The sequence below is a fragment of the Salvelinus fontinalis genome, unplaced genomic scaffold (assembly GCF_029448725.1).
Source record: "Salvelinus fontinalis isolate EN_2023a unplaced genomic scaffold, ASM2944872v1 scaffold_1588, whole genome shotgun sequence".
Lineage (NCBI taxonomy): Eukaryota > Metazoa > Chordata > Actinopteri > Salmoniformes > Salmonidae > Salvelinus > Salvelinus fontinalis.
Window position 1 is genome coordinate 22,501 of NW_026601797.1, and position 11,969 is coordinate 34,469.

Genomic DNA, 11,969 nt, shown 5'->3' on the forward strand with positions numbered 1-11,969 from the left:
CACAGCAGCAGAAACCATAACCCATTCAAGCAGGTTTAGCAGGAAGAGTCCTTTAGATAGACAACTACCATCCTGCTTATCCATGACATGTACCTCAGAGGAAGAGCAATACCTTCCTCCCACCAGCATACTGCCCAACAAAGCTTCTTCAGCAAGCAGCCATACACAAACCAGACCAACCAGCTATTTGTAGGACTAAGACATCGACCGGTACCTTCAAAAGTAATGATAGATGCCCATTAAAAAGGTAGTTAGTGAGTTCCATCAGGTACACTGGAAAACAGATCAAAGGCTGTTGTTTATTAAAGGTTGAGGCCAAAGTACGTGGATGTGTAGCCCGATGTCTGTAGCCTTCATTATAATCTCTTCATATAATAACGGAGGCTACAGCAATCTCCTCCCCCAACAGTGCTTGCCGTTGCCACATCAACGTCCACCATACCTGCATCTACCCAGCCAGTGACAAACAGCTGTCCCTTAGCCCCCAGTTTGTCAGATGCTGTGTTTTACCTGGCCTGGGGCCCATAGGACTGGACAGAAGACTCCATGCTATGTTTTACCTGGCCTGGGGCCCATAGGACTAGACAGAAGACTCCATGCTGTGTTTTACCTGGCCTGGGTCAAATAGGACTGGACAGAAGCCTCCATGCTATGTTTTACCTGGCCTGGGGCCCATAGGACTGGACAGAAGACTCCATGCTGTGTTTTACCTGACCTGGGGCCCATAGGACTGGACAGAAGACTCCATGCTGTGTTTTACCTGGCCTGGGGCCCATAGGACTGGACAGAAGACTCCATGCTGTGTTTTACCTGGCCTGGGGCCCATAGGACTGGACAGAAGACTCCATGCTGTGTTTTACCTGACCTGGGGCCCATAGGACTAGACAGAAGACTCCATGCTGTGTTTTACCTGGCCTGGGGCTCATAGGACTGGACAGAAGACTCCATGAAGATAGACTCCTCTACATTATTGACGGCGTGAACCTGCTGGATCAGACTGCACTCCTCGTCAGCCAACAGATATGCGCCCACATCATGTAACCTTGTACACACACACACACACGTGCACACAGTAGGGCAGTTCAACGCCAACCCCACACACACCGGGACATGACACCACAGCAGAACGCACCCCACACCTTGCAGCCTCTTGGTCACACACACCACACCTTGCAGCTAAAACATCTTGTCCAATGCGATGGCTGAGTTGGCAACATGTCAGCCAAATAAAAGAAAGGCTTCAATCTTAAAACTGATGGAGATACAGGGTTAGAAAATACTTTATATTCAGGTTGCTCTCCGAATTTGTTGAAATAGGCTACTTTGAGTCATTACATTATATATTTATTTTATATATGGGGTAAATCAAAAACAGCGAAGATTCAAACCAATTAGGTGTTAAATACTACAGTATCTCAGCTAGACAATGTGGGTGTGACCGCCTTCAATAACTTCTGTATTAGTGGCATGCCATTTCTGGTGTGTTAATTCTCCCAAGGTTAAACAGGCATTGACAAAGGAGTTACCATGTAACACAATAGTGTTATAACAGGCATGCCTGGGACCCCAGAAGCCATTGTAAACTTAGTAGGAACCATTGTAACCCTCCCAAACCATACCAATACATACAGTAACCTACACTGTCACAAAACACACCCTCTATTGTACAAGCATATACAAGCACAATGAAATGTCAACCCTGCAATGGTGAGCCACCACGAGCCATCCAAACCCTGCACATCATAAACCACACACACACACACACACACACACTCAAACCACAAGCACTAGCCTAGTTCCCATACTTCCCAATGCTCAAAACAGACTGCTGATTTGAGTGGAGCCTATGCATAGCCATCCATAGGGGGGCGGTGGCGAGCTGAAGACCAAGGCAGGCCTATTGGAAGATGAGACAGACAGCGTCTAGACCAGGCCTGGGCAACTCCAGTCCCCGGGGTCTGATTGGTGGCACACTTTGACCTCAGTCCCAGCTAACACACCTGACTCCAATAATCACATAAACATGATCTTCAGTTTTGAATGCTATTAGTTTAAATCAGCTGTGTTTGCTAGGGATGGGGGAAAGTGTGACACCAGTCAGGCCCCCTAGGACTGGAATTGCCCAGGCCTGGTCGAGACAGACAGACAGCGTCGAGACAGACAGACAGCGTCGAGACAGACAGACAGAGACAGACAGACAGCGTGGAGACAGACGGTGCATGCAACTAACAAGAAGTAAACACATGCAGCAGGAACAAAAAGAGGGGCAGCCAGAAACATGTGTATGAACACCTATAGGATGAAAACAAGAAAACACCACAACGGAAACACAATGAAATGAAATGGGATCCATACAGTGCAAAATCACTTTGTAACCAATGGAAGAAAAACATTTGTCATACAAATTAAAATGTATTTTTAGTAAAAAATAAAGTTTAAACCACAAGAGAAGCAGGATTGTAGATAAGATAGTCTAATAAAGTGTGTAGATGAATGGTGAATTAGGTTGTGATAACACTAGGGCTGCAGTATGAGCCACGTTTGAGAGTGAACTTAGGGCCTAACATAGGACCTTATATAGGCTAACTGTATCTTGTGGGTGTAAACTTACGATGTGAGAATCACTCCACAACCAATCAAACCTCCAAACTGAAATCATCATAGAAATCAAACCGTGCACATCTCTGGCGGTGGAAACAGTTCAATGTCAAAGAAAACTAAAAAAGATAGACATTTAGAAAATGCAATTTGAAACAAATATCAACATCTACTTCGTGAAGAGGAGAATAACCAGCCAGTCAACCCAAGCTGACTTCTATGAGGCTTTCAGTTTCACCAACAGCTTTGGGGCGAAATGTAACCAAAACAGAAAGATCTGCAAGGTGACGTTTCTCCCTTACTCACTCTGCAAATTAGTCTTTAGTACAGATTTACAGTTTGCATATCCACTTAACATGATAAAAACACCATTCTTAAGCGAAAGGGCCATGTTGGCTTCAACATCCACTTGTACGCTCAACTCTCGAAAGATGAACGACTTGCCAAGCAACTTCAAAAAAAATTATATCTTAAAAATCCATGCATTAGTTACTTGATGATAGACTGCACCGTGTTGGTATAGGAGGGAAATCTACCCACAACCCATCACCAACTAGATACGTTAACAGACTGCACACATGCATCTTCAGGTCAGACTGGCTCAAACGGAAAGCAACACAACCACACGGTGGGGTCGACCACACCACACGGTTACCTCCCTGGCTAGCACCACAGGTGTTAGATGATGGTGCAGTGTGGCAGATAATTGGGTAAAGCGCTGTGTCACGGTGGTGAGAGCAGAGTGGGAGTGCTGTGTGAGGCTGTAGCAGAGATGAGGAAGACACACCATCACAATCACATTACAACTAGGCCACCTTACAGCAGACCTCTAGTACTATGTTACCTTACTGCAGACCTCTAGTATTATGTTACAGCAGACCTCTAGTATTATGTTACCTTACAGCGGACCTCTAGTATTACGTTACCTTACAGCAGACCTCTAGTATTACGTTACCTTACAGCAGACCTCTAGTATTACGTTACCTTACAGCAGACCTCTAGTATTATGTTACCTTACAGCAGACCTCTAGTATTACGTTACCTTACTGCAGACCTCTAGTATTACGTTACTTTACAGCAGACCTCTAGTATTACGTTACCTTACAGCGGACCTCTAGTATTACGTTACCTTACAGCAGACCTCTAGTATTATGTTACCTTACAGCAGACCTCTAGTATTACGTTACCTTACTGCAGACCTCTAGTATTACGTTACTTTACAGCGGACCTCTAGTATTACGTTACCTTACAGCGGACCTCTAGTATTACGTTACCTTACAGCGGACCTCTAGTATTACGTTACCTTACAGCAGACCTCTAGTATTACGTTACCTTACAGCGGACCTCTAGTATTACGTTACCTTACAGCAGACCTCTAGTATTACGTTACCTTACAGCGGACCTCTAGTATTACGTTACCTTACAGCGGACCTCTAGTATTACGTTACCTTACAGCGGACCTCTAGTATTACGTTACCTTACAGCAGACCTCTAGTATTACGTTACCTTACAGCAGACCTCTAGTATTATGTTACCTTACAGCGGACCTCTAGTATTACGTTACCTTACAGCAGACCTCTAGTATTACGTTACCTTACAGCAGACATCTAGTATTACGTTACCTTACAGCGGACCTCTAGTATTACGTTACCTTACAGCAGACCTCTAGTATTACGTTACCTTACAGCAGACCTCTAGTATTACGTTACCTTACAGCGGACCTCTAGTATTACGTTACCTTACAGCAGACCTCTAGTATTACGTTACCTTACAGCGGACCTCTAGTATTACGTTACCTTACAGCAGACCTCTAGTATTACGTTACCTTACAGCAGACCTCTAGTATTACGTTACCTTACAGCAGACATCTAGTATTACGTTACCTTACAGCAGACCTCTAGTATTACGTTACCTTACAGCAGACCTCTAGTATTATGTTACCTTACAGCAGACCTCTAGTATTATGTTACCTTACAGCAGACCTCTAGTATTATGTTACCTTACAGCAGACCTCTAGTATTATGTTACCTTACAGCAGACCTCTAGTATTATGTTACCTTACAGCAGACCTCTAGTATTATGTTACCTTACAGCAGACCTCTAGTATTATGTTACCTTACAGCAGACCTCTAGTATTATGTTACCTTACAGCAGACCTCTAGTATTATGTTACCTTACAGCAGACCTCTAGTATTATGTTACCTTACAGCAGACCTCTAGTATTATGTTACCTTACAGCGGACCTCTAGTATTACGTTACCTTACAGCAGACATCTAGTATTATGTTACCTTACAGCAGACCTCTAGTATTATGTTACCTTACAGCAGACCTCTAGTATTATGTTACCTTACAGCGGACCTCTAGTATTATGTTACCTTACAGCAGACCTCTAGTATTACGTTACCTTACAGCAGACCTCTAGTATTATGTTACAGCAGACCTCTAGTATTATGTTACAGCAGACCTCTAGTATTATGTTACCTTACAGCAGACCTCTAGTATTATGTTACCTTACAGCAGATCTATAGTATTATGTTACAGCAGACCTCTAGTATTATGTTACCTTACAGCAGACCTCTAGTATTACGTTACCTTACAGCAGACCTCTAGTATTACGTTACCTTACAGCAGACCTCTAGTATTACGTTACCTTACAGCGGACCTCTAGTATTACGTTACCTTACAGCAGACCTCTAGTATTACGTTACCTTACAGCGGACCTCTAGTATTATGTTACCTTACAGCGGACCTCTAGTATTACGTTACCTTACAGCGGACCTCTAGTATTACGTTACCTTACAGCGGACCTCTAGTATTACGTTACCTTACAGCGGACCTCTAGTATTACGTTACCTTACAGCAGACCTCTAGTATTACGTTACCTTACAGCAGACCTCTAGTATTACGTTACCTTACAGCAGACCTCTAGTATTACGTTACCTTACAGCAGACATCTAGTATTACGTTACCTTACAGCAGACCTCTAGTATTACGTTACCTTACAGCAGACCTCTAGTATTATGTTACCTTACAGCAGACCTCTAGTATTATGTTACCTTACAGCAGACATCTAGTATTATGTTACCTTACAGCAGACCTCTAGTATTATGTTACAGCAGACCTCTAGTATTATGTTACAGCAGACCTCTAGTATTATGTTATCTTACAGCAGACCTCTAGTATTATGTTACAGCAGACCTCTAGTATTATGTTACCTTACAGCAGATCTATAGTATTATGTTACAGCAGACCTCTAGTATTATGTTACCTTACAGCGGACCTCTAGTATTACGTTACCTTACAGCAGACCTCTAGTATTACGTTACCTTACAGCAGACCTCTAGTATTATGTTACCTTACAGCAGACCTCTAGTATTATGTTACCTTACAGCAGACCTCTAGTATTACGTTACCTTACAGCAGACCTCTAGTATTACGTTACCTTACAGCAGACCTCTAGTATTACGTTACCTTACAGCAGACCTCTAGTATTACGTTACCTTACTGCAGACCTCTAGTATTACGTTACTTTACAGCGGACCTCTAGTATTACGTTACCTTACAGCGGACCTCTAGTATTACGTTACCTTACAGCAGACCTCTAGTATTATGTTACCTTACAGCAGACCTCTAGTATTACGTTACCTTACAGCAGACCTCTAGTATTATGTTACCTTACAGCGGACCTCTAGTATTACGTTACCTTACAGCAGACCTCTAGTATTACGTTACCTTACAGCAGACCTCTAGTATTACGTTACCTTACAGCAGACCTCTAGTATTATGTTACCTTACAGCAGACCTCTAGTATTACGTTACCTTACAGCAGACATCTAGTATTATGTTACCTTACAGCAGACCTCTAGTATTATGTTACAGCAGACCTCTAGTATTATGTTACAGCAGACCTCTAGTATTATGTTACCTTACAGCAGACCTCTAGTATTACGTTACCTTACAGCAGACCTCTAGTATTATGTTACCTTACAGCGGACCTCTAGTATTACGTTACCTTACAGCGGACCTCTAGTATTATGTTACCTTACAGCGGACCTCTAGTATTACGTTACCTTACAGCAGACCTCTAGTATTACGTTACCTTACAGCGGACCTCTAGTATGACGTTACCTTACAGCGGACCTCTAGTATTACGTTACCTTACAGCAGACCTCTAGTATTACGTTACCTTACAGCAGACCTCTAGTATTACGTTACCTTACAGCGGACCTCTAGTATTACGTTACCTTACAGCGGACCTCTAGTATTACGTTACCTTACAGCGGACCTCTAGTATGACGTTACCTTACAGCGGACCTCTAGTATGACGTTACCTTACAGCGGACCTCTAGTATGACGTTACCTTACAGCGGACCTCTAGTATGACGTTACCTTACAGCGGACCTCTAGTATGACGTTACCTTACAGCGGACCTCTAGTATGACGTTACCTTACAGCGGACCTCTAGTATGACGTTACCTTACAGCGGACCTCTAGTATTACGTTACCTTACAGCGGACCTCTAGTATTACGTTACCTTACAGCGGACCTCTAGTATTACGTTACCTTACAGCGGACCTCTAGTATTACGTTACCTTACAGCGGACCTCTAGTATTACGTTACCTTACAGCGGACCTCTAGTATTACGTTACCTTACAGCGGACCTCTAGTATTACGTTACCTTAAAGCGGACATCTAGTATTACGTTACCTTACAGCGGACCTCTAGTATTACGTTACCTTACAGCGGACCTCTAGTATTACGTTACCTTACAGCGGACCTCTAGTATTACGTTACCTTACAGCGGACCTCTAGTATTACGTTACCTTACAGCGGACCTCTAGTATTACGTTACCTTACAGCGGACCTCTAGTATTACGTTACCTTACAGCGGACCTCTAGTATTACGTTACCTTACAGCGGACCTCTAGTATTACGTTACCTTACAGCGGACCTCTAGTATTACGTTACCTTACAGCGGACCTCTAGTATTACGTTACCTTACAGCGGACCTCTAGTATTACGTTACCTTACAGCAGACCTCTAGTATTACGTTACCTTACAGCGGACCTCTAGTATTACGTTACCTTACAGCGGACCTCTAGTATTACGTTACCTTACAGCGGACCTCTAGTATTACGTTACCTTACAGCAGACCTCTAGTATTACGTTACCTTACAGCAGACCTCTAGTATTACGTTACCTTACAGCAGACCTCTAGTATTACGTTACCTTACAGCGGACCTCTAGTATTACGTTACCTTACAGCGGACCTCTAGTATTACGTTACCTTACAGCGGACCTCTAGTATTACGTTACCTTACAGCGGACCTCTAGTATTACGTTACCTTACAGCAGACCTCTAGTATTACGTTACCTTACAGCGGACCTCTAGTATTACGTTACCTTACAGCGGACCTCTAGTATTACGTTACCTTACAGCGGACCTCTAGTATTACGTTACCTTACAGCGGACCTCTAGTATTACGTTACCTTACAGCGGACCTCTAGTATTACGTTACCTTACAGCAGACCTCTAGTATTACGTTACCTTACAGCAGACCTCTAGTATTACGTTACCTTACAGCAGACCTCTAGTATTACGTTACCTTACAGCAGACCTCTAGTATTACGTTACCTTACAGCAGACCTCTAGTATTACGTTACCTTACAGCAGACCTCTAGTATTACGTTACCTTACAGCGGACCTCTAGTATTACGTTACCTTACAGCGGACCTCTAGTATTACGTTACCTTACAGCAGACCTCTAGTATTACGTTACCTTACAGCAGACCTCTAGTATTACGTTACCTTACAGCAGACCTCTAGTATTACGTTACCTTACAGCGGACCTCTAGTATTACGTTACCTTACAGCAGACCTCTAGTATTACGTTACCTTACAGCAGACCTCTAGTATTACGTTACCTTACAGCAGACCTCTAGTATTACGTTACCTTACAGCAGACCTCTAGTATTACGTTACCTTACAGCAGACCTCTAGTATTACGTTACCTTACAGCAGACCTCTAGTATTACGTTACCTTACAGCAGACCTCTAGTATTACGTTACCTTACAGCAGACCTCTAGTATTACGTTACCTTACAGCAGACCTCTAGTATTACGTTACCTTACAGCAGACCTCTAGTATTACGTTACCTTACAGCAGACCTCTAGTATTACGTTACCTTACAGCAGACCTCTAGTATTACGTTACCTTACAGCAGACCTCTAGTATTACGTTACCTTACAGCAGACCTCTAGTATTACGTTACCTTACAGCAGACCTCTAGTATTACGTTACCTTACAGCAGACCTCTAGTATTATGTATGATGTTACCTTACAGCAGACCTCTAGTATTATGTTACCTTACAGCAGACCTCTAGTATTACGTTACCTTACAGCAGACCTCTAGTATTACGTTACCTTACAGCGGACCTCTAGTATTACGTTACCTTACAGCGGACCTCTAGTATTACGTTACCTTACAGCAGACCTCTAGTATTACGTTACCTTACAGCAGACCTCTAGTATTACGTTACCTTACAGCAGACATCTAGTATTACGTTACCTTACAGCAGACCTCTAGTATTACGTTACCTTACAGCAGACCTCTAGTATTACGTTACCTTACAGCAGACCTCTAGTATTACGTTACCTTACAGCAGACCTCTAGTATTACGTTACCTTACAGCAGACCTCTAGTATTACGTTACCTTACAGCAGACCTCTAGTATTACGTTACCTTACAGCAGACCTCTAGTATTACGTTACCTTACAGCAGACCTCTAGTATTACGTTACCTTACAGCAGACCTCTAGTATTACGTTACCTTACAGCAGACCTCTAGTATTACGTTACCTTACAGCAGACCTCTAGTATTACGTTACCTTACAGCAGACCTCTAGTATTACGTTACCTTACAGCAGACCTCTAGTATTATGTATGATGTTACCTTACAGCAGACCTCTAGTATTATGTTACCTTACAGCAGACCTCTAGTATTATGTTACCTTACAGCAGACCTCTAGTATTATGTTACCTTACAGCAGACCTCTAGTATTACGTTACCTTACTGCAGACCTCTAGTATTATGTTACGTTACAGCAGACCTCTAGTATTATGTTACCTTACAGCAGACCTCTAGTATTATGTTACCTTACAGCGGACCTCTAGTATTATGTTACCTTACAGCAGACCTCTAGTATTATGTTACCTTACAGCGGACCTCTAGTATTACGTTACCTTACAGCAGACCTCTAGTATTACGTTACCTTACAGCAGACCTCTAGTATTACGTTACCTTACTGCAGACCTCTAGTATTACGTTACTTTACAGCAGACCTCTAGTATTACGTTACCTTACAGCGGACCTCTAGTATTACGTTACCTTACTGCAGACCTCTAGTATTACGTTACTTTACAGCAGACCTCTAGTATTACGTTACCTTACAGCGGACCTCTAGTATTACGTTACCTTACAGCGGACCTCTAGTATTACGTTACCTTACAGCGGACCTCTAGTATTACGTTACCTTACAGCGGACCTCTAGTATTACGTTACCTTACAGCGGACCTCTAGTATTACGTTACCTTACAGCGGACCTCTAGTATTACGTTACCTTACAGCGGACCTCTAGTATTACGTTACCTTACAGCGGACCTCTAGTATTACGTTACCTTACAGCGGACCTCTAGTATTACGTTACCTTACAGCGGACCTCTAGTATTACGTTACCTTACAGCAGACCTCTAGTATTACGTTACCTTACAGCAGACCTCTAGTATTACGTTACCTTACAGCAGACCTCTAGTATTACGTTACCTTACAGCAGACCTCTAGTATTACGTTACCTTACAGCAGACCTCTAGTATTACGTTACCTTACAGCAGACCTCTAGTATTACGTTACCTTACAGCGGACCTCTAGTATTACGTTACCTTACAGCGGACCTCTAGTATTACGTTACCTTACAGCAGACCTCTAGTATTACATTACCTTACAGCAGACCTCTAGTATTACGTTACCTTACAGCAGACCTCTAGTATTACGTTACCTTACAGCAGACCTCTAGTATTACGTTACCTTACAGCAGACCTCTAGTATTACGTTACCTTACAGCAGACCTCTAGTATTACGTTACCTTACAGCAGACCTCTAGTATTACGTTACCTTACAGCAGACCTCTAGTATTACGTTACCTTACAGCAGACCTCTAGTATTACGTTACCTTACAGCAGACCTCTAGTATTACGTTACCTTACAGCAGACCTCTAGTATTACGTTACCTTACAGCAGACCTCTAGTATTACGTTACCTTACAGCAGACCTCTAGTATTATGTATGATGTTACCTTACAGCAGACCTCTAGTATTATGTTACCTTACAGCAGACCTCTAGTATTATGTTACCTTACAGCAGATCTCTAGTATTATGTTACCTTACAGCAGACCTCTAGTATTATGTTACCTTACAGCAGACCTCTAGTATTACGTTACCTTACAGCAGACCTCTAGTATTACGTTACCTTACAGCAGACCTCTAGTATTACGTTACCTTACAGCAGACCTCTAGTATTACGTTACCTTACAGCAGACATCTAGTATTATGTTACCTTACAGCAGACCTCTAGTATTATGTTACCTTACAGCAGACCTCTAGTATTATGTTACCTTACAGCAGACCTCTAGTATTATGTTACCTTACAGCAGACCTCTAGTATTATGTTACCTTACAGCAGACATCTAGTATTACGTTACCTTACAGCGGACCTCTAGTATTACGTTACCTTACAGCGGACCTCTAGTATTACGTTACCTTACAGCGGACCTCTAGTATTACGTTACCTTACAGCGGACCTCTAGTATTACGTTACCTTACAGCAGACCTCTAGTATTACGTTACCTTACAGCAGACCTCTAGTATTACGTTACCTTACAGCAGACCTCTAGTATTACGTTACCTTACAGCAGACCTCTAGTATTACGTTACCTTACAGCAGACCTCTAGTATTACGTTACCTTACAGCAGACCTCTAGTATTACGTTACCTTACAGCGGACCTCTAGTATTATGTTACCTTACAGCAGACCTCTAGTATTACGTTACCTTACAGCGGACCTCTAGTATTACGTTACCTTACAGCGGACCTCTAGTATTACGTTACCTTACAGCAGACCTCTAGTATTACGTTACCTTACAGCAGACCTCTAGTATTATGTTACCTTACAGCAGACCTCTAGTATTATGTATGATGTTACCTTACAGCAGACCTCTAGTATTATGTTACCTTACAGCAGACCTCTAGTACTATGTTACCTTACAGCAGACCTCTAGTATTATGTTACAGCAGACCTCTAGAGGAATGGGC

At 42.7% G+C, this 11,969-nt stretch overlaps 1 protein-coding gene and 1 long non-coding RNA gene across 3 annotated transcripts in view; both read right to left on the reverse strand.

Moving 5' to 3' along the window:
• The window catches only part of LOC129849626 (uncharacterized), an 18,023-nt gene extending 11,413 nt beyond the window's left edge, over positions 1 to 6,610 (reverse strand). Inside the window, exon 1 of the mRNA XM_055916448.1 lies at positions 911 to 6,610. The gene's annotated coding sequence lies outside the window, so the exon portion shown is untranslated. The remainder of the gene's footprint in view (positions 1 to 910) is intronic.
• Positions 6,611 to 9,403: 2,793 nt separating this feature from the next.
• LOC129849627 (uncharacterized) lies at positions 9,404 to 11,963 on the reverse strand. 2 transcript variants are annotated; one of them, XR_008758675.1, is made up of 3 exons: positions 11,860 to 11,963; positions 11,041 to 11,794; positions 9,404 to 10,569 (listed from the first exon to the last, which is right to left on the reverse strand). It is a non-coding gene; the product is annotated as an uncharacterized LOC129849627 (long non-coding RNA). The 2 variants fall into 2 exon arrangements; XR_008758674.1 differs by having other exon boundaries at positions 11,041 to 11,823.
• Positions 11,964 to 11,969: the final 6 nt, after the last annotated feature.